The sequence below is a fragment of the Pinus tabuliformis genome, chromosome 3_2 (assembly GCF_031772625.1).
Source record: "Pinus tabuliformis cultivar Carrire ecotype Pingquan chromosome 3_2, CPIR1, whole genome shotgun sequence".
In the NCBI taxonomy this organism is placed as follows: domain Eukaryota; kingdom Viridiplantae; phylum Streptophyta; class Pinopsida; order Pinales; family Pinaceae; genus Pinus; species Pinus tabuliformis.
Window position 1 is genome coordinate 337,712,346 of NC_142302.1, and position 26,863 is coordinate 337,739,208.

Here is a 26,863-nt window from a genome sequence, read left to right on the forward strand (position 1 = left end):
TGAACCTTATATCATCAGATCGTTTCACCTCCACAAAATCATTTGCTCCATTCCGTGTCGTAGATGTGGGATTCATTAAGGCCCTCCTACGAAAAGTCACTTCTTGTCGACATCAGCTCATTATCCAAGAATTTGACTTAGGAACAACCCTTTCAGTACTTTGACGCTTGCATGCCTCAATGGCAAGTTTCTCACTTCCGGCGACAGGTTTACATCAATGGCCTTCGACCGAAAGATTTTACATGGTGTTCAACATCAACTCATGTATTCACACCACGTGAATTGTACTGCAGTACCTTGAGGGTCATCATCATTATTAGTGATTCCTCTCGCGCCTATTAACAGCTTACATCATTGGATGGTAATCAGGCGATGTCTTTCCATGTTCGACGTCAGAACATCTTTTCACATGGATCGACTTGTACTTCGAACGAAGATTGAATGAGTTTGAAGACCCCGGAACTAGTTTCATCCATCCAAGCTGTGATATATTCAGGAAAAATAAAGACATCAAATGTACATCACAGCTGCACGGATAATCATCCAAACTAAAGGATGATGGCTCTACCAGAATCATCAGTCTGCCACACAAACGATTGTCTATCTTATGTACATGAGTATGAATTTATAAATCTGAGCATGGGAATGCCCGCCTTAGCTAGATCATGAAAATATTATGAAGATAATGTATTGTATTGTATCTTATTACAGGTCACCTTCCAGTTCGAGAAACTTTAGATCCTCATTATAAAGCATTTCACCCGACATCAAAAGGATTTATGACCTCATGCTTTAGGGGGCAACTGTTATAAACATATTTGGGCACTAAAACCCCAATCACATATGTCCATAAACCAAGGGCTCCTAAACCCCTAAAATTGTTGTTTCATACCCTAAAGGAACAAGGTCAACTAATTACATCATCTCCTAGAAGTTCTCCATGAAAAACTACTCAGAACTGGTCAAAACAGGACCATACAGACTGCTCCATGCATAGGGTGTGATGCATCTCACCTATTACACATGGGGGGTGCGATGCATACTGGAAAGCCCTTATGTAGGGTGTGATGAGCGAGAGTAGACAAATGGCAGAGGCAGTTTGCTAGGTGGAAACCCAGAGAATCTTCTAGAAACTGCTCATATGACACTTGCCTCTCTAAATTCACACAGGGATGAGTAAGAGATCTAAAATATCCAAGTGGAACCAAGAGCTATCAGTGAAATGACACTAATCAAAATCCCATAAGCTAACTCACCCTCCTGTAAACATCTATATATGGATCCCCCATCCAAGAGATCCAGAGGCTGGAATTTTGTAATTTGCAAGGAAGTGTTGTTGGTTTCTCTTTGAAGACGTTGTTGGGTGATCTTGCTTTGTATGAGGTGAAGAGGGCTTTCATGTTGGGAGGATGATGCTGGATCAGATAGCCTTGTTGTAATCCTCTGTTCTACTACTTCTATCAATAAAGCTATTTGAGTTTTCCTCCATATGCTTGTATATATTTGAATCTTGTTTATGTATGCATTTATATGGTTAATGTACATCTGATCCTACATTATTTATGGTTATAGATCTCTATGCTTTGATGGTATTTTGCTACCTTGACTCTACAGGTGTTCTTTGAAGCGAGACAAGTGAGAAAGGAGTGGTGAAAGCTTCATCAAAGGAGAGAGGAAACAAGCAAGGAGATTAGCGAAAGATTGAGGTTGGTGCTCTCTCCTTCTCTCTCGTCTATCTCTCATAAAGGAAAATACAAGTAACTTTAATCTATTTGTTTCTAATATAGCTACCCGTCTTAGGGGGACTAGCAACTCTGAATGGACACTAGTTTTCCCGATAACACATCATTTGTTGGTATGTCGAGCTGTTGGCATCATGATACCAAAGTGTTGGTCTAGCCAGAGCTAAGTATTGGGAGTTTATATTGATATGAACCTTGAAATATAATGATACCGATAGACCCAAGTACCGTCCATCAATTGATGTGCTATTTTATCGTCAATTACCATATAGTTCAAGCCATCAAAGTCGAAGTGTTAGAACAATATGAGACATGGGTTTGGAGATGCAGGGTTGGTGGTTGTATTTCCTCCCTTGGTATTGATGGAAGCCAACCCACACCAATGGCTAGGAAATTTCTTTGTCAAGTGCTTGACGTGAATTGGGTTATTGGGATTCAACTATCATAAGATTCTATGGTACCTTTTGTGTTACCTCCCCAATATTGTTGGACATGATACAGGGCTAGCAGGGTACACATGGCATAATGACATTGTTGATGTGGTTTTGATGTAAAATGACATGACACATCTATGTGGTAAATGGCATGTCATCGTGATGTGGCATGAGGCATAGTCCTGGATGATGTGACATGTTGATGTGAAATGGCATAGCAGTTCATGTGGTAAGGTTTCACAACATGGTGTGGATTAGAGTGTGCAATAGGTGGTAACCAAGGTGGTAGTGGCACAAATGTCAAGCTATTGTATATTGGGTACAACCAATTCTAAAGATTATCCATCCAAACACATTATGATCCCAAAATTTTTGTAATAAGGGTTACTAGAAAGATCAAGAATTTGATCAATAGCAATCCCCTCATCTACAACCATACCAACCCCTGCCTTGATTTTTCACCACCTTCTTCTTTCACCCAATCAAACCTCCCTTTTGGGCACTAGAGTACCTCATTATTTTATCCCTAAATTGAGGAAACCCTTGATAAATACTTTCTTATCATGACCCACACTAGAGTCACCATTTGAGAAAGCTTCATAGGGGTTTCCACTCTCTTTTGAAGTGTTGTAAAAAACAATACATATTGAGGTCAATGAGGTTGGGGGACTAGTACCACTAATCCTCTCATTGATGTCAATGGTAATTAAGTTACCCTCCATCACATGTATAGTACCATTCAGATCTTGAAGGAAGCCGAGGTGCAACCTTTTGTTTAACACCTATGAAAAAATACTTTCACCACCACATGGTTGATCTACCTTTAAGATATTATCCTGGGGTGTATCAAAATAAGATGACACCTCTATAGGATGCACACAAAATGAATCTTAAAAATGAACATCATCCAAATAATCTACCAAAAAATAAAGTCATCCATATTTTTTTTTTACACGGTTGGAAAACCTATCATAACTTAATTGTCAAACCATAAGTGAGGAAAACCATCTCTGGCTGCTAACCGTGAATGCAGGCTGACTCATCACCATTATTCAAGGAAAACCACACCACCTGGAATAACCCACTAGTGGTCCATAAGGGGGAACACTTACACTCTTGCCAGATGCCTCTGGGTCTTGTGTTGTTAACCTGTTTCCTTACGTTCGAAGAAGATGAGTTATTAGCCAAGCAGAAATAATTTTAGGGCATACTCCATACCCTAAAGTCATCCATCTTAATATACTATCGATAAATAATTATAACTTATAATAATAATTAAAATTAAAAATCAATCATAATTTTATTCTAAACAAATTTGTTATAAAACAATCCATCAATTTATCTAAAAATATTTATTAAAAAATAATCAATTCAATTTCTATCAGATTTATTAATATTATATAATAAAAATTAATTCATATGAAAATTTGAATAATATGAAAATCCTTCTTTTGTGAGCTACCATGGATGAATAACATTGCTCCTTTTTCCCTTAAATAGTTAACTGCCTCTTCATCACCAATTATTTAATGGAATTTTTTCACACTTTCTAGAAATGATATTGTCACTAATAAAAGAAAAAACAAAAAAGCAAACCACTTTTGTCGGTGGCCATAAAAAGTTAGTAATATTAAAATGGCCCTCTAGTTGCCAGTGTCAAACTTATATGGACCCCCTAGAATATAGATCTATAGGATGTATATTCAATTTATATTTGAATTTTATTCATTAACCAAACTTACTTCAATCAATCTATTCAAATGCATTACATTATTATAACATAATTTTTTTAATAATATATATTTATTTATTTTATGATACAATGGGGTAAATGGCTGAGTGAAAGATATTGGAATTAATTCTGTAGGTGAGCAAATATTTATGTATTATTAAAGGTTTTATGGATATATCTTCATTTTATTAGATTCAATCTCATACTTTTAGAACAAGTTTGAAATCTCTATCAAAATTTTCGAAATTTAGAGATGGACTCTTGGAATTTTTGGGATTGATTTCTCTATGGATTTTGAGATCGCATGAAAAGAGTAGAAATTTGGGGATGGAGGTCCTTAGATCCCACCTTTGGTCACATGGTCCCTAAGAAAAAGTGGCTATTGGGTTATCAAGTCCTGAGTATTTGACACTTCATTGAAATACACATGCAAAAACCTTGATATGGATGTTCTTGTCTAGTCAGTTGATAGATATGTATCATCTCATCATTTGTTGGTATGTCGAGTTGTTGGCATCATGATACCAAAGTGTTGGTCTAGCCAGAGCTAAGTATTGGGAGTTTATATTGATATGAACCTTGAAATATAATGATACTGATCGACCCAAGTACCGTCCATCAATTGATGTGCTATCTTATCGTCAATTACCATACAGTTCAAGCCATCAAAGTCGAAGTGTTAAAAAAATATGAGACATGGGTTTGGAAATGCAGGTTTGGTGGTTGTATTTCCTCCCCTAGTATTGATGGAAGCCAACCCACACCAATGGCTAGGAAATTTCTTTGTCAAGTGCTTAACGTGAATTCGGTTATTGAGATTCAACTATCATAATATTCCATGGTATCTTTTGCGTTGACTCCCCAATATTGTTGGACATGATACAGGGCTAGCAGGGTACACATGGCATGATGATATTGTTGATGTGGTTTTGATGTAAAATGACATGACACATCTATGTGGTAAATGGCATGTCATCGTGACGTGGCATGAGGCATAGTCCTGGATGATGTGACATGTTGATGTGGAAATGGCATAGCAGTTCATGTGGTAAGGTTTCACAACATGGTGTGGATTAGAGTGTGCAATAGGTGGTAACCAAGGTGGTAGTGGCACAGATGTCAAGCTATTGTATATTGGGTATTGGGAGATCTATGGAGTTACTACTAGCATGAAGCCATGATATTAATAAAATTGAGAGACTATATGTTGCCATAGTTTGGGAATGTTAAGAAACAAAGTTTAGTCTCAGTGTTTCAAGAGGTCAATAGTTGGACAACAAGATTTTAGGATAATTGGGATGATGTGTCGAGTTTTTCTCTCAGTATTGACTAAACTCCAAACCATGTAAGTTGCTGGAAACGGGAATTTGTCAATTACTGTTAAGTATTGAGTGATCAGGACTAAATGATTGGGAGATCAATGGTCGAGTATCGAGAGGTTGGGCAATATCTATCGAGATTTCCTCCCGATACATACCGGGCTCGATATGACAACTGATGTCGATGTGGCAGATTAACATGGTCCCTTAGAGGACATGATCTAGTGCAATGTTGACATGTGGACATGTTATGTCAACCATGTGGTGCCATACAGATGTTGATGTGGCACATGGAGTGGATAGATCTTTAATTTGACATAAGTTTGTGCTTGGAGCCCGGTTCAAAATGAAATTTACATGTTTGAAATCCCTATACTAACAAAAGATGATGGCAATATCAATATTAGGTTTTGAGGTGGTTATAGAAAGAGGAAATTATGCTAACCACTTCTCCATAATTTAATCTTGGAGGTCAATTCTGGATACCCATAGCCATAATAAGGCATTAGCGTAGTTGGGTGCAATACACATACCTCTAACACCTAACTCCAAAGCTTATCCATCTTAATACATTGTCCCAAGAATTTTATAACAGGGGTTTTGCTAGAAAGATCAAGAATATGATCAACACCAATCCCCTCACTTACAACTACAACAACCCCCCGCCTCAACTTTTCACCACCTTTTTCTTTCATCTAGCCAAACCACCCTTTTGGGTACTAGAGTACCCTCCTTATTGTAGCGCTAAATCAAGCAAACCATTGATGAAACCTTCCCTACCATGAACCACACTAGAGTCACCATTTCAAAAACTTCATAAGGGTTTCCATTCTTTTTGAAGTGTTTTCAAAACCAATGCAAACTAAAATCAATGAGGTTGGAGGACTAGTACCACCAATCCTCCCATTGATGTCATTGGGAACTGAGTGCCCCTCCACCATATGCAAAGTACCATTCTTATCTTGAAGGAAGCCAAGATCAAACCCTTTGCTTAAAGCCTATGAAAAACACTACCACCATCACATCTAAGAAATTGTCGTGGATCTACCAAAATAAAATAACATCTTTGTAAGATGCACAAAAATTAAATCTTCAAATCATATATCATCCAAATAATCTTAAAAAAAACAACTATCCATCTTAATATATTATCAATAAATTTACAAATTATGATATAATAATTAAAACTTTAAAAATATCATAATTTTTTTCAGAAAGCATCTCTCCATCCTATATACCATAAAATAATCATCCTCGTCATAAAAGACAATCCATCCCATTTATGTGGAATTTAGTAAATTTATGTAAGAGAGGTTATTACATATAAAAGTCTAGAAAATATGGAAACATTTTTTTTGTGCCACCACACCACTTTAGCGGCTTATAGATGCCACTGCTACTTTTTACTTTAAATACTTAACTACTCTCCATGTCCTTTCCAGTAATGGAAAGTATGAATATGGAAAAGCTCTTTTCATTGATGGAAAGTATGAATATGGAAAAACTTTTTTTTGTCATCATTGCACCATTTTAGCCACTTAAAAGTTAGGGATACTATTGCTCTTTTCTACCTTGAATATTTAACTAGCTTTTTATTCCCATTTCATCAATGGAAAGTTTTCAAAAGATGAGATCATCAATAGTAATAGATATAGTTTGAGTGAGCCTAATAATTAAAAGCATGTGTTTCCTCCTAAAAAATCATATCTTTACAATTAAATAATAATAATAATTAAATAAAAAAATTTAATATAAAATTATCACTAATAATAGGGATAGATAACCTACCACTTACTAAGGCTTTTTTTTTACCTAAACACTTAACTACCTCTCCCTCCCATTTTCCATTTCATTAAAGGAAAGTTTTCGCACTTTCCAAAGATGAGAGCGTCAATAATGATAGATAACCAGCCAGCCAGTCATAGGGTTTAAAAAACAAAAATGGGCCCTAATAACTGGAAAACTGGAAAATTTGAAAACGTGAAAACTACACCATTCAAACTTACCGAAACAAGGAAAGGTCAACGAACCTCAAATAGGAAACCACGCTTATCCCATATGGCGCCTCTGGTTGGATGTTTGATCAGCCATGACGTTAGTGATATATGATTAAAGTTGCAATTGGAATTCTTTATAACCCAATAAGTGAGTGCATCAGAAGTCTGTCGAGCATTCAGCAGCCATGAGTGGACCACAAAGCTGTCAAACATTCAGCCGCCATGACTGACTATCAAATAGAACTTACATTGGAATTCTTTATAATCCCCCAAATCAGAACACAATAAATCTATCCAGCTCCAACCTGCTTTGCCAAATCGGTGGAGCTCAGCCGCTTTCATTGCAGAAAAAGAACAGCAGTTGGAGGAAGGACAGGAATCAACATGGGAGGTGGACAGCATAACGCAGAAGAAAATCAATCAACCCTGCAGGAGCAGAAAATCCCATTGATGACACCGTACCAGTTGGGCTCCTTCAGCTTGTCTCACAGGTATCAACCATCAATCTTCTGCTGACCCTTTTCTTATTTCCTCTTAGATTTTTCAATTTTATGTAAGTTTCAGTTTGTTGATGCTGGAAGGGGTGTGGCAGGGTGGTTTTGGCACCGTTGACCAGACAGAGATCCTACAACAACATACCCCAAACACATGCAATCCTATACTATTCCCAGAGAAGCAGCCCTGGAGGTCTTCTCATTACAGAAGCTACTGGCGTCTCCGACTCTGCCCAAGGGTAGGCTAACATTTTCTCTCTGAGATACCCACATCAGTAGTTATAGTAACCCAAGTGCTTGTTTCCAGCTTTTTATGATTCAGAACATGTTGTTTAATGGTTAAGAGTATGTATTTTTTAACTTTCTAGGAACAAAAAATTAGATAAATTTCTTTTCATAAACAAAAAATTTCATACACCAATTTGATGTTTATTAAACATTACTTTAAAATTAAATTATTATATAAAGATTATAATAAAATGTGCAAATAACAGGTATCCAGATACTCCTGGAATTTGGACAGAGGAGCAGGTAGAAGCATGGAAATCCATTGTCAGTGCTGTCCATGAGAAAGGAGGCATTTTCTTCTGTCAGATTTGGCACACTGGAAGGGCTTCCCATGTGGGTAAGTATCTATGCTTTGCATTGCATTGCTATCCATGGAATGACTGGACACTATGCTTTGCATTGCATTGCTATCCATGGAATGACTGGACAGATCTGTATGTTTTCTGAATGTAAGCTTTCGTGAGTAGAGTTAATTTGAGATATATTTTCTAGATTTTGAATTGCCAAGCTTTTAAATAAATGAATGTAGATTTGTATGTATTAGGTTTTTATTAATTTAGCTTCCAAAGTATAATTTACAGTTTAATGACAAATTTATGAAATGCAGATTATCAACCCAATGGCCAGGCTCCCTTTTCGTCATCGGATAAAAAAATATCAGGACGGATTCTCCTACCCAACGGCAAAGATTATGCAGATTTTTCCACTCCTCGAACTCTAAAAACTGAGGAGATTCCACATATTGTTAATGATTTTCGTCTTGCTGCAAGAAATGCTATCAAAGCAGGTGATTGTTCTTTGCACAAATAATACATAAGCCACAGGAAGATCTCAAGATTTTTTTCTTTAACAGATCATATGGCTTTTCTTAGCCAAAAAAATGAACTCTGGTTTTCGTCTGTTTTCTATATAAATGACATTGAATTTAACCTCAGCCATGACATTGAATGACTCTGGTAATGTGAATTATTTCAATTCACATTACATCATGATGGTTATCTCCTCAACTAAATAGGGAATTCCTACCTTCTTCCCTTCATAGTTTTGGTGGCTTTGTGACAGGTTTTGATGGTGTTGAAATTCATGGTGCTCATGGATGGGGTAAATAACAGGACCGATCAATATGGTGGGTCACTTGAGAACCGGTGCAGGTTTCCTCTGGAAGTTGTTGAAGCAGTGGCAGATGAAATTGGCCCAGAGAGACTGGGAATACTTCTCTCTCCATTTGGAAAACATGGAGATTCTAGTGACTCAGATCCTGAGGCACTGGGGCTCTACATGGCTGAGGCTTTAAGTAAATACAACATCCTGTATGCCCACTATGTGGAGCCCAGAATTGTAACTTCAAGAGAAGCAATTGCAACTAACAAGAGTCTACTTCCAATGAAGAAGGCATTCAAGGGAAACTTCTTGGTTGCAGGGGGTTATGACAGAGAAGATGGAAATGCAGCAATTGCAAATGGCAAGGCTGATCTTGTAGTTTATGGTCGACTTTTCCTGGCCAACCCGGATTTGCCTAGAAGATTTGAGTTAAATGCACCTCGTGCAAGGATTCAATGATAGAGTTTAGGCTTCTGTGATCCATATTAATTTAGAGAAAGATTTCGGCGAAAATCACATGGAATGACATTTGTCGACGGGTTTCGAACCAACCAGTGTGGTTCATCGTCAGGACAAGTTGAAGAACAGATCTAGCGTAGCATGTTATATAGACCGAGTAGAGCCTCCAACGGCTAGTTTGACCAGCCGCTAATAATGACCAATAGTCAAAACAAATAAATAAATTAATTAATTAATAAAAATTAAAGTTTAGTAATTAAAAATAATAATAAACCCTAAAAATAATAAAAGAGAATAAAATAAAATAATCAAATAAAACCCAACTGAATGACCAAAGGTAAAGAATAAATACCTAAATGAAAAATAAATAATAAGAATAGAAATAGAAATAAAATAATTAATAAAAAGTAATAGTAATAATAATAAAAAATTAATTAATTAAAACTAAAAATTAATAATAAAATACTAAGTGACTTAAAATAATAACCAAAATAGTACGAAAAATAATAAAAATAAAAAGAAAAAAATGAGGATAAACAAAACTGAAAGAAAAATATAAAAATAATAGTATAAATAAATAAAAATAAAATAATAATAAAAATAAATTAAAGTAACTAAATTAATTTTTTTTTTACTAATAATAATAAAAATAATAATAAAATAAAGTAATCAAGTAATAACTAAAGGAATAAAACCCAACTGAATGACCAAAGGTAAAGGATAAATACCTAAATGAAAATAAAAAATATATAAGAATAGAAATACAAATAAATTAATTAGTAATAATAATATTAAAATAATAATAAATTAATTAAAACTACAAATTAGTAATAATAGGAGAATTAAAATAATAATACGAGAAATAATAAAATAAAAAGAATAAAATTAAATTGAATAACCAAATAAGGATAAAACAGAAAGAAAAATAAAAATAATAGTATAAATAAATAAATAAATACATAAATAAAATAAAAATAATAATAAATTAAAATAACTAAAAAAAAAAAAAAATTTACTAATAATAATAATAAAAACAAATAAAGTAAGAAAATAAAAGGGAAAAAAAGTGTATAGAGTTGTATACAGTTAAATACAATCAAAATAGCGAGTTAAATAGTAAAATAGAAAAGCAATATAAGAAGAAAAGCTACACCGAGGCCTATAAAAATAATGAGGGGCGAAATAATGACGATAACATAAAAAAGAGAACAATATAAAAACCAACGAGGACGGAAAACACTAGGAGGAGAGGGCAGGGACCCAACACCTACTGACTTTCCAACCATCATCCCTATTGAGATTACTAGGTCTCTTTTCAATCTCTAGCGCTTCCCTGAATTTACGATGATGGAAATGCGGAATCCTAGCAATAACACTCGCTTCTTCGATACAAACATGATGATTGGTTTTCTCCGCATGTTCAGCCAAAGCGGAAGACTTAAATCTCCTATGCCTCAGATCCGCTGCGTGCTCACTAATCCTCTGATTAATGGAACGACCAGTCTCCCCAATATAGGGGGTCCCGCACGAACAAGGGATCAAATAAACACCTTTCATATCCTTAGGGTCGATGGGATCCTTCACCGATCTGAGAGACGAACGGATGGTGTTCAGGGGCCTGAAGGATACCGGGATACTATGTCTCCTGAGAATCCTACCAATTCTATCCGTGGTCCCTTGAACATAAGGAAGAAGGACACCAGGAACACGATCTCTTGGCTCTCTTTTCACCAGAGAATTCTTGGAAGCTTTAAGGAAAGCCCTATGACCCAGGTATCTACTGTAACCATTCTCCACAAAGACATCCAGCAGATGGGATTTTTCTTTCTCAAAGCTCTTCTTGTCCGAGATCCTCAGGGCCCGAGTAGCAAGGGTACTGAGAACCCCCATCTTCTGAGCTGGGAAATGGTGGGAACTGGCATGAAGATACTGCTCCGTATGAGTTTTCTTCCGAAAAACTTGATGGGCCAGGGAGCCATCCTCATTCCTAGAAATAAGAATATCAAGGAAAGGAAGGCATCCATCAACCTCCTGTTCCTTAGTGAACTTAATGGCTGAGGACTGCTTGTTAAGATGATCAAAGAAGAGATCAAGCTCATCCTGGCCATGAGACCAAATGACATTGGTGTCATCCACAAACCTCTTCCAAAGCTTAGGAAGGAGCCGGGAAGAGTTCAAAGCCTTGGACTCAAAATCTTCCATAAACAGATTAGCCACAACAGGGGAAAGGGGGGATCCCATAGCAACCCCACAAGTTTGCTCAAAGAACTCCCCTTCCTCAGGAGACATAGTATCCCGGTATCCTTCAGGCCCCTGAACACCATCCGTTCGTCTCTCAGATCGGTGAAGGATCCCATCGACCCTAAGGATATGAAAGGTGTTTATTTGATCCCTTGTTCGTGCGGGACCCCCTATATTGGGGAGACTGGTCGTTCCATTAATCAGAGGATTAGTGAGCACGCAGCGGATCTGAGGCATAGGAGATTTAAGTCTTCCGCTTTGGCTGAACATGCGGAGAAAACCAATCATCATGTTTGTATCGAAGAAGCGAGTGTTATTGCTAGGATTCCGGATTTCCATCATTGTAAATTCAGGGAAGCGCTAGAGATTGAAAAGAGACCTAGTAATCTCAATAGGGATGATGGTTGGAAAGTCAGTAGGTGTTGGGTCCCTGCCCTCTCCTCCTAGTGTTTTCCGTCCTCGTTGGTTTTTATATTGTTCTCTTTTTATGTTATCGTCATTATTTCGCCCCTCATTATTTTTATAGGCCTCGGTGTAGCTTTTCTTCTTATATTGCTTTTCTATTTTACTATTTAACTCGCTATTTTGATTGTATTTAACTGTATACAACTCTATACACTTTTTTTCCCTTTTATTTTCTTACTTTATTTGTTTTTATTATTATTATTATTATTATTATTAATAGTAATTTTTTTTTTTTTTTAGTTATTTTAATTTATTATTATTTTTATTTTATTTATGTATTTATTTATACTATTATTTTTATTTTTCTTTCTGTTTTATCCTTATTTGGTTATTCAATTTAATTTTATTCTTTTTATTTTATTATTTCTCGTATTATTATTTTAATTCTCCTATTATTACTAATTTGTAGTTTTAATTAATTTATTATTATTTTAATATTATTATTACTAATTAATTTATTTGTATTTCTATTCTTATATATTTTTTATTTTCATTTAGGTATTTATCCTTTACCTTTGGTCATTCAGTTGGGTTTTATTCCTTTAGTTATTACTTGATTACTTTATTTTATTATTATTTTTATTATTATTAGTAATTTTTTTTTTAATTTAGTTACTTTAATTTATTTTTATTGTTATTTTATTTTTATTTATTTATCTATTTATACTATTATTTTTATATTTTTCTTTCAGTTTTGTTTATCCTCATTTTTTTCTTTTTATTTTTATTATTTTTCGTACTATTTTGGTTATTATTTTAAGTCACTTAGTATTTTATTATTAATTTTTAGTTTTAATTAATTAATTTATTATTATTATTACTATTATTACTATTACTTTTTATTAATTATTTTATTTCTATTTCTATTCTTATTATTTATTTTTCATTTAGGTATTTATTCTTTACCTTTGGTCATTCAGTTGGGTTTTATTTGATTATTTTATTTTATTCTCTTTTATTATTTTTAGGGTTTATTATTATTTTTAATTACTAAACTTTAATTTTTATTAATTAATTAATTAATTTATTTGTTTTGACTATTGGTCATTATTAGCGGCTGGTCAAACTAGCCGTTGGAGGCTCTACTCGGTCTATATAACATGCTACGCTAGATCTGTTCTTCAACTTGTCCTGACGATGAACCACACTGGTTGGTTCGAAACGCGTCGACAAATGTCATTCCATGTGATTTTCGCCGAAATCTTTCTCTAAATTAAATGCACCTCTCAACAAATACAACAGAGACACTTTCTACATTTCTGATCCTGTGGTTGGTTACACAGACTATCCATTTCTATAGCTTCACACATTTTCTCCAGAACTCTTTGTTGCTATTATGTTAGGCTTTTATCCTAGGTTCCCAAATAGAAAGGTTGTTGTGCGCGGAAGCCATCTTTAAATAAGTCTCAGGTTAACGTGAGAAGGAAGTATAATGTAATGTAATTGTGGTTTCCAGTAATTTGGAAATTGCATCGTTAAAGAGCAAGTCATCAATAAATGTATAACATTTTGTGATATTCTAATTTTTTAATTATTTATTGCTGTTGTAATTTATTATTTTTACCATAAATTGAGTTAGATGTTGATATTATTATTTAGGTTATGTGTATTTTATTTTACTAAAAAAGAATGTTAATCACTAGACAAAGATGTATTTTAAGCATAAAGCCTCACATGCATTTTAAGCATAAAGCCTCGTGTAAAGCTTTAAATAGTGAATTATATTTATATTGTTATATTAGTGTGGTTGGTTAGATCTTTTAATTTTACTTGTCTCCTTCATCTTCTACATATACACTAAGAAGATGTAGTTTTAAGATCATCATATTTTGTCTTATACATTGGATTAATTGTATAAGGAGGTTTCAGCTTAGAGTAGATTGTATTCATTAAATTTCTATTAATTTCAAAGTGTTTGGATCATAACCTTTGGTATGAGAGCTATGATCTTAGGGTTTTAATTCTTCAATCAACACCTTGACATTTTTGCTATAATTTTATTTTTGCAGGTTCGGGGCGGATTTAGATAACAAATTTTGAGGAGATAGTGGCTAAATATCAAGTTATAGGTGGTCAAAATTTCAAGTTCTGGTTTATTATATTTTAAAAAATATAGCCTATGGAAGATAAGGTTTGTGACTAATGCTAAAATCAGTTATAAATGAGTCATCTTAAAATTTTTGATATAACCCCTTTTTTGGGAATTTCCAGACAAGAAAATCGTTCACAAGCCAAGGAAAAATATCATAGGATAGGTAATCAAAATTTCATGTTTTGGTTCACTATATTTTTAGATATATAATGTATGGAAGATAGAATTTCTAACTAATTATAAAATCAATTTTACAATAGTCATACTGAAAATTTCACTATAACCTTTGTAAGTGAAGTTTTAGACTAAAATTTTTTCATAACCTTGAGATGTCATAGTGAGTTACATGTGCAAGAATTTTGAAACTTTGACTCATTATGCTTTAAGTTGGGGTTTTCTTCTAGTTATGTTTTACTGGTTTTAAGAGTTTTTTCTAGGGTTAGCAAAGATCAGTTTTATTTTTTTTAGAGATGTATTTTAGTGTTTTTAAATATCACAATGATCTATCATTTAATGGCTAAAACTATGATTGTGGAAGAATACAGCAGGAACTTCACATGGTTTCACTTAGTTGGAAACCCTTGTAACCCTTGTTACCTATTTGAGTGGTACCACATTAGATAGTACTTGCATATGGAATTTCACTTCCATGTACCATTGGATATATAGGATGTCTCCTAAGTATACTTGAAACTAACTTTAGATAAGTTAATCGACTATCTTATTGTTACAGTACATTGAGAATAACATTGAGGGATACCACTTTCTAGTACTTGGGTAGTCGAGTAGTACAACTAAACCTCCTTTGTCAATACCCTGAGATATTGGGCCAAGTACTACTATGGTATCCCACACATATATTAGAGAGCTATAGCATCTGACACTCCCTTGTCATCAGTACTATGTAACTTTTTCCAATGAGCTCATGCACAAAGGTCAACCATCCATATAATGTCCAAAGTAAGTGGCATAACTTTTGATTGGAAGATCTATTTTTAGTGATTCAAAATTTTTGATAAAGAGGAAAAAGAGGAGTATAATTGTCTTTTCACATGGCTCCAAAGTGCGCTTCAAACTTTACTTCACCAACTGAATGTCCAAAAATCCTACTCATGACTTAGGCAAAAAGATAAAAAGAAAATCACCAAATTGAAGAAACAAAAAAGATGGGTAAACATATGAAAAAGAAGACAGGTGAAAATAAAGAATAGATGGAAAAAGAGATGGATGAATATAAGACATAGATGGAAAAGAAGATGGAAGAATTGTGAAAGCCCATGTAGCAAACCCGAGATGAAAGACTCCTTAAAGGAAATATTGAGGAAATCATGAAAATGTAGAAGAAATAAAGATTTAGTCCCAAAATTACGACTATTCATCACTTCCAAATCCACATAATTGATGGTCCAATGTGGCACCAAAGAACTACTTAATTCTCAAGATTGATACGAGGAAGTTTGAGGGGAAAGAACCTATAACATAGTAAATTCCAATATGGAATAAATCTTTGATATGCATAAAGTATCAAACTCACTAAAGATAAAAATTGCATTCTTGCATTTAGAAATGGTCAAAAAGAGATTTTACTAAAACAAAAAGGGATTTTACTATCTCTTGGTCCATTTTTACAGAAGAATTGATATCACATTATATTAAGAGCAATATATTATTTATCTAATTGAAAACTCTTTGAAAAAGAAATCCATATTTACATCACACATTCAACAATTCCAAAAATTAAGTCTCAAGGTAAAGAACATTTGAGAGGAAAATTTGTTGGATCTTCTTATAGGCACTTTAAAGGAAAGCATCAAACATGAGGTGCATCTCTTGGAACCTAAATCTCTAGAGCATTCCTATAGTTTGGCAAGGAAAGTTGAACGTAAAACTATGGTTACCAGAAGAGTGGTCACTAACAACTATAGATAGCACCATGTTCCCTTTACTAACTTCACTCAACCGACAAGGTTGGCACCTGAACAAATGGATGAGAGAAGAGTAAAGTGATTATATGATGAGTGTGACAACAAGTACAGTATGTGAAATAGATGTGGTAAGAAGAAATATTCTACATACATTATGAAGGGGAAGAAGATTGAGAACTTGAACCATCACAAGGTCTAGAGCTAGAAGAGACTAATCTAATCGAATGATTTCTTGTTATACATTGATTAGAATAAGTACTCCATAAGCCCTCAAGATAGAAGGATATATCAAAACAAAAAGGTAACAATGTTGATTGATTCATATGCTACCTATAACTTCATCAATTACAAATTATCAAAACTTCTCAATTGCATTGTATTTTCAACACTAGAGTTTTAAGTAATGATTGTAGATGGAGGTGTCATGATTTTTTAGGGAAGTGCCATAATATTAAGCTCAATGTGGGGGAGTACTTGGATAGTCTCATGATTGAAATCCAAATGGGTGGTGTTGATGTTGTATTAGTATTATAGACATATTTGGGCACTTCAACCCCAATCTTTTATGTCGATAAACTAGGGATCTTTAACCCCTAAAAGTGTTGTTTCATACCCTAAAAGATCATGATCAATTGATTACATCATTCCCCAAAAGTTCCACCTGAAAAACCATCCAGAATTGGCCTAAACTGGACCATACTGAAAGCTCCACTGTCAGGGTGTGATGCATACTGACTTGTACACTAGCCAGGTGCGATGCATACCGAAGAGGCCTTATGTGGAGTGCGATGAGCGAGAATGGACAAATGTCTGAGACAGTTTGCTAAGTGGATGCTCATGGAATCTTCTAGAAACTTCTCCTATGACACTTGCCTCTTTGAATTTGCCCAGGGATGAGTATGAGATCCAATAAATCTCCAAGTGGAACCTAAAACAACAAGTGGAATGACACTAATAAAAAACCTAGAGATGACTCACACCCTTGCATACATCTATAAATGGATCCCTCATCTGAGAGATCTGGAGGCTGGAATTTTGTAATTTGTAAGGAAGTGTTGATAGTTTGTGTTTGAGAAAGAGCATTGTATTGTTGGGTGATCTTGCTTTTCATGAGGTGAAGAGGGCTTTGATGTTGGGAGGATGATGCTGGATCAGACAGTTGGGTTGTAATTCTCCCTTCTATTTTAATAAAGTTCTTTGAGTTTTCCTCCATACAATTGTGTATTTGTGAATGTTGTTATTTATGAATGCCATTGTATGTTCATTGTATTTCTGATTCTGCAATGCTTATGATATAATAGATCAAGATTCTTTGATGGTGTTTTGTTACTTTGTTTCTACAAGTATTCTCTAAGCGGGATAAGTAGGAGAGGAGGTACAAACTATGTCAAGGGGGAAAGAGATCAAGCAAGGAGTTAAGTAGAAGATCCAGGTTGGTTCCTTTGCCTCTCTCTTATCTATTATACATAGAGGAAATCACAAATTGCTTTAAACTGTTTGTTTCTAGGGTAGCTGCCAATCCTAGAGGGCTAGTCGATCGAAAAGACAATAGTTTTCCCAGAAACAAAATGACGACTCCGCTGGGGAACAAATAGATGTTTGGTTGTTATTTTTGTTTGTTTTATAAACTATAGATGGAGCTTGAAGTTAGCCAGATAGCCTTTGAATTGCTCTTGCTTTGCAATTGCATAGTAGATGAATGCTACTTCAGTAAATCTCCTGTTTAGTTTATGAATTGAACATTTTACTTACAAAAATTCTAGATGCCCTTTTGGTAGCTTAGTAACCTCTCAAGATCATAACTCTGTACTTTGCTTTTTACTGTCTATCATAGCTCAGATTAACTCACTGAAATCAGCTGCAAATTTGAGCCAAAACCCATCTTAGTTGCTCTCATTAGCCCATCGCACTGTCTGTCACTGTCAACTAGTATGCATTGCACCTCCTGAGCCTGAAAAATGTGATGCATCCATGTTTCTGTGAATCCCAGGTGCGATGACTGACTGAGCCTATTTCCCTTCTTGAAATTTGGGGTTTTTGTCCTTGTTTTCAACTCTGTTTAGTTGTTTTGCTGCTTATGAACAGTACCTCATTACTGAAGCCTCCTTGCATCAGATAGATCAACCTCCATTGATTAGGATTAGTAAATGTTTTTATGTATTTGTCCATCATTTACGATCCTTTGTCGAAAAGTTGCTTAAATCGATTTATCGTTTTGGTACAAAAGTGTCGTAACTGTCGTTTTGTGTCAAAAAGAGAAGTGTCGTTGAGTCTTCCTTGCCTGGATAGTCGATTGAACTTTTGTCATGTACTTGATTTGATTTATTGATATTTGAAGTGTCGAAAGCATTTTCTATTCGAAATCGAAAAGTGTCATTTAGTCTTCCTTTCTATTTTGAAAAAGAAATTGTCGAAATGTCGCTTTGAGTAAAATATTTCAAATCTTTGCTCTACTTAGTTTTCATTTTTTGACATTTTTCACATTAAGGGGAACGAAAAACAAATACATGCATTTGCATTTGCATTTAGACTGTGTGTGAAAAATGATTTAGGAAAAGTGCATTTAGTGTGTGCTCTTTGCTCTTTGTTTGAAAGAATCGTAATTTTCTTTCCTTAGTAGCTAGGATTTTCATTGCTCAAAATAAACAACGATTGTTTATCATTGTAGACTGCATATTTAGGAATTTTAAATCTACATCATGCGGTGAACCATTGAAAGGAAAACTTTTAAACAAGATCAACTCTAAAATAAATTTCAATGAACTTAACAACGCTTTGGAACCTAACGCAAAACATCTAGAGGTCTAGGCTAGAGGCATGTTCCGGCATCGTAAAAACTAGTAACTATTGTTTTCATCGAAGGTTGGGTGATTCCTCCTCTTTGATAAGACAAGTGCTAGCACGGACTTGTGATCCCTGTACTATTGAGTATATATTGGGAGACCATAATAGGCTTATATCCTTTATCAATAGGAAGCCGTGTCTGCCGCCCTATCAATTGCAATGCACTGAACACAAAATTCAGAAAGATTGACTGCCGTACATAAGTCCTTGGTAATTTCTCTTTAATTTATCACCAAGGTGTATTTTGTAGTTTTGCGATTGGTTTGGTAATCCCTTTGTCTAGATCTCCAGAGTAGTCACTTTCGTTCCTTTTCAACTCTTTAAAAGAAAAGGTCCATTTGAGCACTTGTCACTTCAGACTCATTAAAAATCAAAGGGGACTAGAGTCATCTTTAGCTTTTTATCGACTCTTAAAAATTGAAAAAGCGAAGTTGTTTCAAAGCATCATTAAAATTTATTTAATTCAGAATAACACCTTTTTCCCCTTAATTTTGAGTTGATCAAGTAATCCGCAATCGTGGAAGAAAGTCAATCAAAACCCCGTCATTCGCAGAGACTAGTGAGTCAACTGTCTTTGACTCTGGAAACGAAGCCATTCCGGGCAAAACGGTCTTGTTTAACTGAGTCCAATTCACTTGGTTTATTTGAAACTTGTGTTTCAACATCGTTAGAGACTATAATTACTCTGATAATTTCTGGTATATCTGCCTTTAGAGAAGAAGTTCTGCAGCTACAAGAGGACATTAGAACTGATCCTAGTGTAATGGTAGACACTTCTATACCTGAAACAGCTCCATCTAGAGTTGATCTAGAAACTGAAGTTCACTTACCTGAACATTTGGAAGTTGAGTTTCAGAATTCAGAAGGTGTCACCCCTCCAGTATCTGTCACTGCAGAAGCTATACCTTCTTCGGCTCCAGAAATATTCTACGGACTTGATGGTCTACCTCTTCCACCGGATTTGATTGCTATAGAGGAGATAGTAGAGGATCTTCCAACCAGTAACCCATTACATTTTGGAACTAAGATACATTTGTATCCTTCTACACCTGATTTTGGTTCTTTTAATAATCCTTCATCGCAAGTTCCTGTCGAATCACTAGAAAATATTTTGGATAGAGTAGATATGTCTGAGCAACCATCAACATCTAGGACTGTATCATCTGATACAGCTACGGCAGAACACCCTGCTGCCATTCCTACAATGTTTGCTGGTATACCGTCTGTCCCGTATAGTTATCAATCACTAGCTAGAGTCCACTCAGAGGCTGTTTTGACGACATGGTCTGTTCCTATTTATTCATCGGAATCCCATCTGGTATTTCTTATGTTGAAACTCAGCAAGTTGATCCTACATGCCAATATCGATTTGGGCAGACCAGTCTTCAAAGACCGATATATCCTTTGAACACTGGACTGCCACCATATGGAGGGCAGTATGCTTTTTCATTGTTCCCTCCTGGAGAACAACCATATGAGAGTTTACAACAAAATTCGGGTCAAACTAGAATTACATCCAGCGATTGGGTACCAATACTGCCTCAACAACTAAGGGTTGTATATTCAATGCAACCAACCCAACCTATGTCGAATATTCCCACTACACCTGCTATTGTGACTGTTTCATAAGTACAAGCACTGCCTATTGTGTGTCAACCTCAAGTCTCTCAGGTTGCAATACAATAGCCTCTTGTCTCTACAACTCAATCACAACCTCAAGTTAGTGCTTCCTTACCTAGAACAACTCAGGCTCAAACGGGTATAATCACTCTGCATCTTGGTCAATCTTTCAATATTGGGCAATAGCAAATGGTCCAACAACCATGGCTAGTACAATACCAACAACTGCAATTCTAGAAAACCTACCGAGGACCTGAGCTACAAGGCTTTTTAGGTATTGGACAACTGCATTTTCAAAACGGTTATCAACAACCATACTATAATGGTTATGTCCAACAACCTTATCAAAGTTACCAACATCATATACATTATGCTAGTATACAAAGACCTACTGCTTAGGCGATTCCATCTTATCCTGGGTATGCTTCGCCTAACATGAATCAACAGTTGCCTTTTGTAGCAACTCTAGAATTACCAGATTTGAACCGGCTGACTAATGATCCAATTGCATACGCCCCTTGGTGGCCAGCGATTCCTCATAAACTTCCCTTCGATATTCCCAAATTCAATGGAAATTCAGGTGAAGATCCATCGAATCACATAATGACTTTTCATTTGTGGTGCTCATCTAACACCCTGAATGATTATTCAATTAGGCTTCGCCTTTTTCAGAGAACGCTCACTGGTCCAACAATGAAATGGTATATTGAATTGACTAGAGCTTCGTTCGATAACTTCAACACCCTTGCCACTACTTTTATAACCCATTTTCAGTTACCCATAAGGTACGAAACATGAATAGAACTTCTTACCAACCTTAAACAGACCACAGCTACTCACATATCCGATCATATTCATGAGTGGCGACGTCATTGTCAAATGGTAAAGATGTATGTTCTTGATCAGCTTTTAGCTGAGTGGTTTATTAAGTCCTTATTGCCATCTATAACTGAGGACGTGGCAAAAGGAGGAGTTGTCACTGAAGAGCAAGTCATTGCTCGTGCCCAATATTTAGACTTGATCTATACTCAGTCTGGCACACTCTACGACAAAATTCCTGACACTCCTAGACCAGAATTTTCCATTCCCCCCCCCTCCTAAATCAAGTAAGGACTCTCACACCGGTGATGGTGTGATCGGTGCCACAAGCACGCAAACCGCAAAGGCTCCATCTAAAAAAGCCCTTGCAGTTTCTAGTCAAAAAGAAAATGACAAACCTCTTGCCTCAGAGATTAATGTTGTGTCATCTAACAAGGGCAAGAATCCAAAGCAACCAGGGGGCAAGAAGAAAGGGAAAAATAGTAAGAAGAAACAGGAAGATTCAACTCCTGAAAAATCTTCTGAAAACCCTACTGGGCAAAAGAAACCTCGTTATCCATGTTTCATATGCAACAATGAGCATTGGATGAAAGATTGTCCACATCGAGCTGAGGTTGTGAAATTTTTAAAGACTTCAAATACCTCAGCGGTGTTGATTGATCCATTTCCGAACCCAAAAACCAATCTGGTTGCTATCGATCAAGCTTCCCCATCCCAAGTACTTATGCTATCCATCTCAAAACAACAAAATGATGCTTTGATATCGACAAGGAATAAAGATTATGGGAATCCACCGTCGTCGAACAACAAGGCTACAGATCAACCCAGTAGTTTGACAACAACTTCGCCTAAAGTTGTTCCGCCCATCATTCCTGAATTAACAATAAAGCCACCAAAGGGAGTTGTTCATAAATCGACATTTAATCCTCGTGCACGAGCTGCACAGAATTATAATATAGTGGAGGATCTGGCTCAATCTCCATCCGCTATGTCGACACTTGAAGTACTGCAAAATTGCCCCTCCCAAAAGTAGGCTTTGTTATCAGCAATAGGTGGGATTGACCCAGTGGATTCCAATCTTGTGGCCTTTAACCATAAAGGATATACACCTCAGTTACCAGCCCAACTCACTTTCCTTATACAGGTAAAAGCCGTCAATAAAAATGCTCATTGAACAATCATTGATGAGGGGGCATCTACCTGTATTATGTCAATGAGTTGTTGGAAAACTTTAGGTTCACCACCCTTGTCACAATCATCAACGACATTAAAGGCCTTCGATGGAAGAACATACACACCGCATGGGATTTTAAGTAACCTGCAAGTTGAACTGGGGCAAGATAGTAGAAATTGAAGTCGAGGTCATTGATGGAAACCTTGATTACAATATCTTACTGGGAAGGCCCTGGATTTATGCTATGGTTGCTGTTGTGTCTACATACTTTAGAAAGATTGCATTTCCCTTCCAAGGTGGAATTACAATCGTTGACCAACTAGCCTTTTTTCCTAACAGTTCACAAGCTACTGGAAGCATTCCATTGATCCATGGAAGTCATCAATCGCTTCAAAATGTCGGAGTAGGTCTCCTAAAAGACCCTTCCTTAATGGGTACTTTTGCCCTCCCACCTCCAACTGGACTTGCAGAAGTGGCCACAGTGGAAACCTATCATATGATCTCTTCTACTTCACCTAAGATTAAGAAGAAATTTGACAATTTTGATAGTGCAGATCACAACGAGGTGTTGCCTCCAAGCCCCATAGAATCTTTGTAGCAATCAATTTTTTGGGCCTGGGTGGCGAACCCGAATTAGCGCTCAAAGAGTGTTTGGATTGATAGGTCTTCAGAGTATGGTAGCTCTTCTGATCCTTGGTCTCGATACATTCTACAGACGAAGGAATCATCCATTCAATGATGATAGGAGAGACGCCGTGGGAAGATTACCACCATCGTTCCCACCTTCAAGATAACAATGAAGATTATTCGAGTGATCTTAATCATCCTTCAGTTTTTCATTTTTTATCAAATACTGTAAATACAGTAGATTCAGAGCTAAATTTTTCCAATATTGAAGAAACTATTGCCATTAATATCTCGACCAAACCTAATTTGTGGAGAATATTCACGTTGGCAAATCTTGTTCTCCATAAGAACTAGAAATTTACTGTGCTCTCTTTCGTGAATTCGGAGATGTCTTTGCATGGTCATATGAAGAAATGCTAGGCATTGACTCAAGAATTGTTGAACATGAAATTAAGATGTATCCAGATGTCAAACCAGTATGACAACGACTTCGACCTGTCCATCCGAAGAACGCTGATGCCATTAAAGCAGAAGTTGAAAAACTTTTGCATGCTAGTTTCATTTACCCTGTTCCTCTCACTGATTGGGTATCGAATATTGTTCTTGTAATGAAAAAAAAAGGAACAATTAGAGTGTGCATCGATTATAGGGATGTGAATCAAGCATGTTTTAAAGAAAACTATCCTACACCCTTCAACGACCAGATAATTGATGAATGTGCCAGATGTGAAATCTTTTCATTCATGGATGGATTTTTCGGATACAATCAAATCAATATCCACCCACAGGACCAGTCAAAGACTGCATTTATATGTCTGTGGGGCACATTCGCATATTGTAAATTACCTTTCGGTTTGAAGAACGCAGTGCCAACTTTTCAAAGGGCAATGAATTATGCCTTCCATGACATCAAACACATCGTTCAACCATATCTCGATGATCTACTAGCTCATTCATGAAAGCGAACTGATCATCCGCAGCATTTGAGAGCCATATTCCTACGTTGCCAACACTACAAGATACGACTCAATCCGCACAAGTGTGTGTTTTGTGTTGGTTTTGGTCAGCTACTTGGTTTCATAGTTTCTAAGGACAGAATTTGACTCGACCCATTTAAGGTTCAGGCAATCCTTGACATGCCTCTACCTTCAAATTTACTTCAGATACAGAGAATCCAAGGCAAAGCTAACTTTCTGAGGAGGTTCACTCCACATTATGCTGAACTCGCTAAAGGTTATACATGTCTTTTGAAAAAAGGAGTACCCTTCCACTGGGATCAGGTTGCGCAAGCTTCTTTTGATGCTTTAAAAGATTCCCTGATAAAAGCATCATTAATGTATGCTCCTGACTATCAAAAAGACTTTAACCTGTATCTCACCACTACGGATACGACCATCTCCATGGTTTTAGTGCAAGAAGATAGTGGAATTGAAAATCCAATATATTATTTAAGTCACAACCTTAATGATACAGAAAGAAAGCACTCTTATGTTGAAAAATTGGCTTTAGCAGCCGTTCAAGCAGTACAGAGGTTTCGACACTACGTTCTCTTTCGCAAAACTACCATTGTGTCAGATTGCAACCCTATGACCTACATTCTGTCGCGTCAATTGTTGGGGGGGAAATATTCCAAATGGATAGCCATTTTGCAAGAGTTTGATATGGAATTCACCAAATCCAAATCAAAGAAATCTCTCGTCTTTGCAGAGTTACTTTGTGACCTTCCCTTGTCATCCAACGATTTAACATCCAAAGCAACAATCGTGGATGAGACTCTGTTTCTGATATCGTCAAGCAATCCTTGGTATGGGGATATATTGGTCTATCTCCAAACCCAAAATTTTAGACCTAACACCTCTCGCTCTGAACAATGACGTACTCAATACCAAGCCAAAGATTACCTGATCATTGGCGATACGCTTTACCCTCTAGTGTCGATACAGTTCTACGAAGGTGCCTCATGCATGGGGAGGCCAAACAAGTTTTGAATGATTGTCATTCAGGTGCTTGTGGGGGGCATCTATTTGGTTACGCTACTACACAAAAGATCTTATAAGCAGGTTACTTCTGGCCCACCATATTCAAAGATTACATCACTGTAGTCAGAAGTTGCCATGCTTGTCAGATTTTTTATTACAAAACCAGATTACCACCTGCACCACTGCATCCAGTAGATGTTGTTGGCCCATTCACTAAATGGGGCATTCATTTCATAACATGTAACCCCACCTCGGCCTGGGGGGGGGGGCATCGGTATATTATAGTCGTTGTTGACTATTTTACAAAATGGGCCAAGGTGATGCCTACATTAAACAACAGAGGTGAAACAACTGCTCTTTTCTTTTTCAATCATGTAGTTTCTAGATTTGGTGTTCCACAGGCTATAGTCACAGATCATGGGTTGCATTTTCGCAATCACATGATGATTGAATTGACTGCCAAATTAGGACTATCCCACGATAGTTCTACTCCATATTATTTGCAGGCTAACGGATAGGTTGAGGCAATCAACAAGGTCCTTAAGCGCATGTTGCAGAGAATGATTGGAGTCCACAAATGGAATTGGCATTTAATCCTATACTCAACTCTGTGGGCATATAGGACTTCGGTGAGAAATGCGACTGGATTTACACCCTTTCAGTTGGTGTATGTTCTGGAAGCCATCTTACCAATTCAGTACGAAATCTCATCCCTCAAGCTGGCAATTGATCTGCTTCTCGAAACTTCTGAAGAAGAGGCTCGTTTCTTGGAACTAATCCACTTGGATGAAACCCATCGCAATGCCGCATTGGCTAACGAAGCACATAAGAAACATGTCAAGGCGCAATTTGTCAAAAATGTCAAGCCTCGTGTCTTGTCAGAAGGTGACTTGGTCTTGCTTTACAATTAGGACTCTGACAAATTAGGAGCGGGTAAATTCGAACCATTATGGATGGGCCCCTACATTGTTAAACGGTTATTGACAAAAGGAGCCTACGAGCTAGTCGATTATGATGGGATTCTACTGTCACAACCCTGAAACGGGTTGTATCTTAAACGTTACTATGCTTAATTAAGTGTAGTAAACTCATTGTACATATGCTTTTATCGCATTTTTTGTGTTTTCTTTTAGAGTTGTCATTTTGGTTAGGTAATCCACTTCGCATTTTGTTGCAGATGTAGAAATTTTTGGAAACATTTGTTGGTTACGCCGACAGCGCTAGTCATAGTACGTAGAACCTATCTTTTGCAGCCTGGGCCTTTTTTGCTCCAAGCAGTGAGTTAGTGAGTTCAGGGGGATATGTATTGGCCGATCGAAGAACAACATCGTTAAGTATAGGGCATTGATTGAACTTCTCTCTGATGCCATTTCACATGGCATACGCTGACTCGTTGTCAAGCTAGATTCACAACTCATCATTCTACAACTTACTAACATTTATTATGTTCGGAACCCAACTATTTATCGCATGTTCCTAAGAGTAAATATTCTCGAAAGACAGTTTGATTC

The 26,863-nt window shown here is 36.2% G+C and overlaps 1 pseudogene across 1 annotated transcript; it reads left to right on the plus strand.

The window, feature by feature from the left end:
- Positions 1 to 7,479: 7,479 nt before the first annotated feature.
- On the plus strand, positions 7,480 to 13,572 carry LOC149180870 (putative 12-oxophytodienoate reductase 11; annotated as a pseudogene). Its single transcript, XR_016257494.1, has 6 exons — positions 7,480 to 7,715; positions 7,817 to 7,957; positions 8,213 to 8,343; positions 8,614 to 8,793; positions 9,069 to 9,534; positions 13,484 to 13,572. The product of XR_016257494.1 is annotated as a putative 12-oxophytodienoate reductase 11 (transcript).
- Positions 13,573 to 26,863: the final 13,291 nt, after the last annotated feature.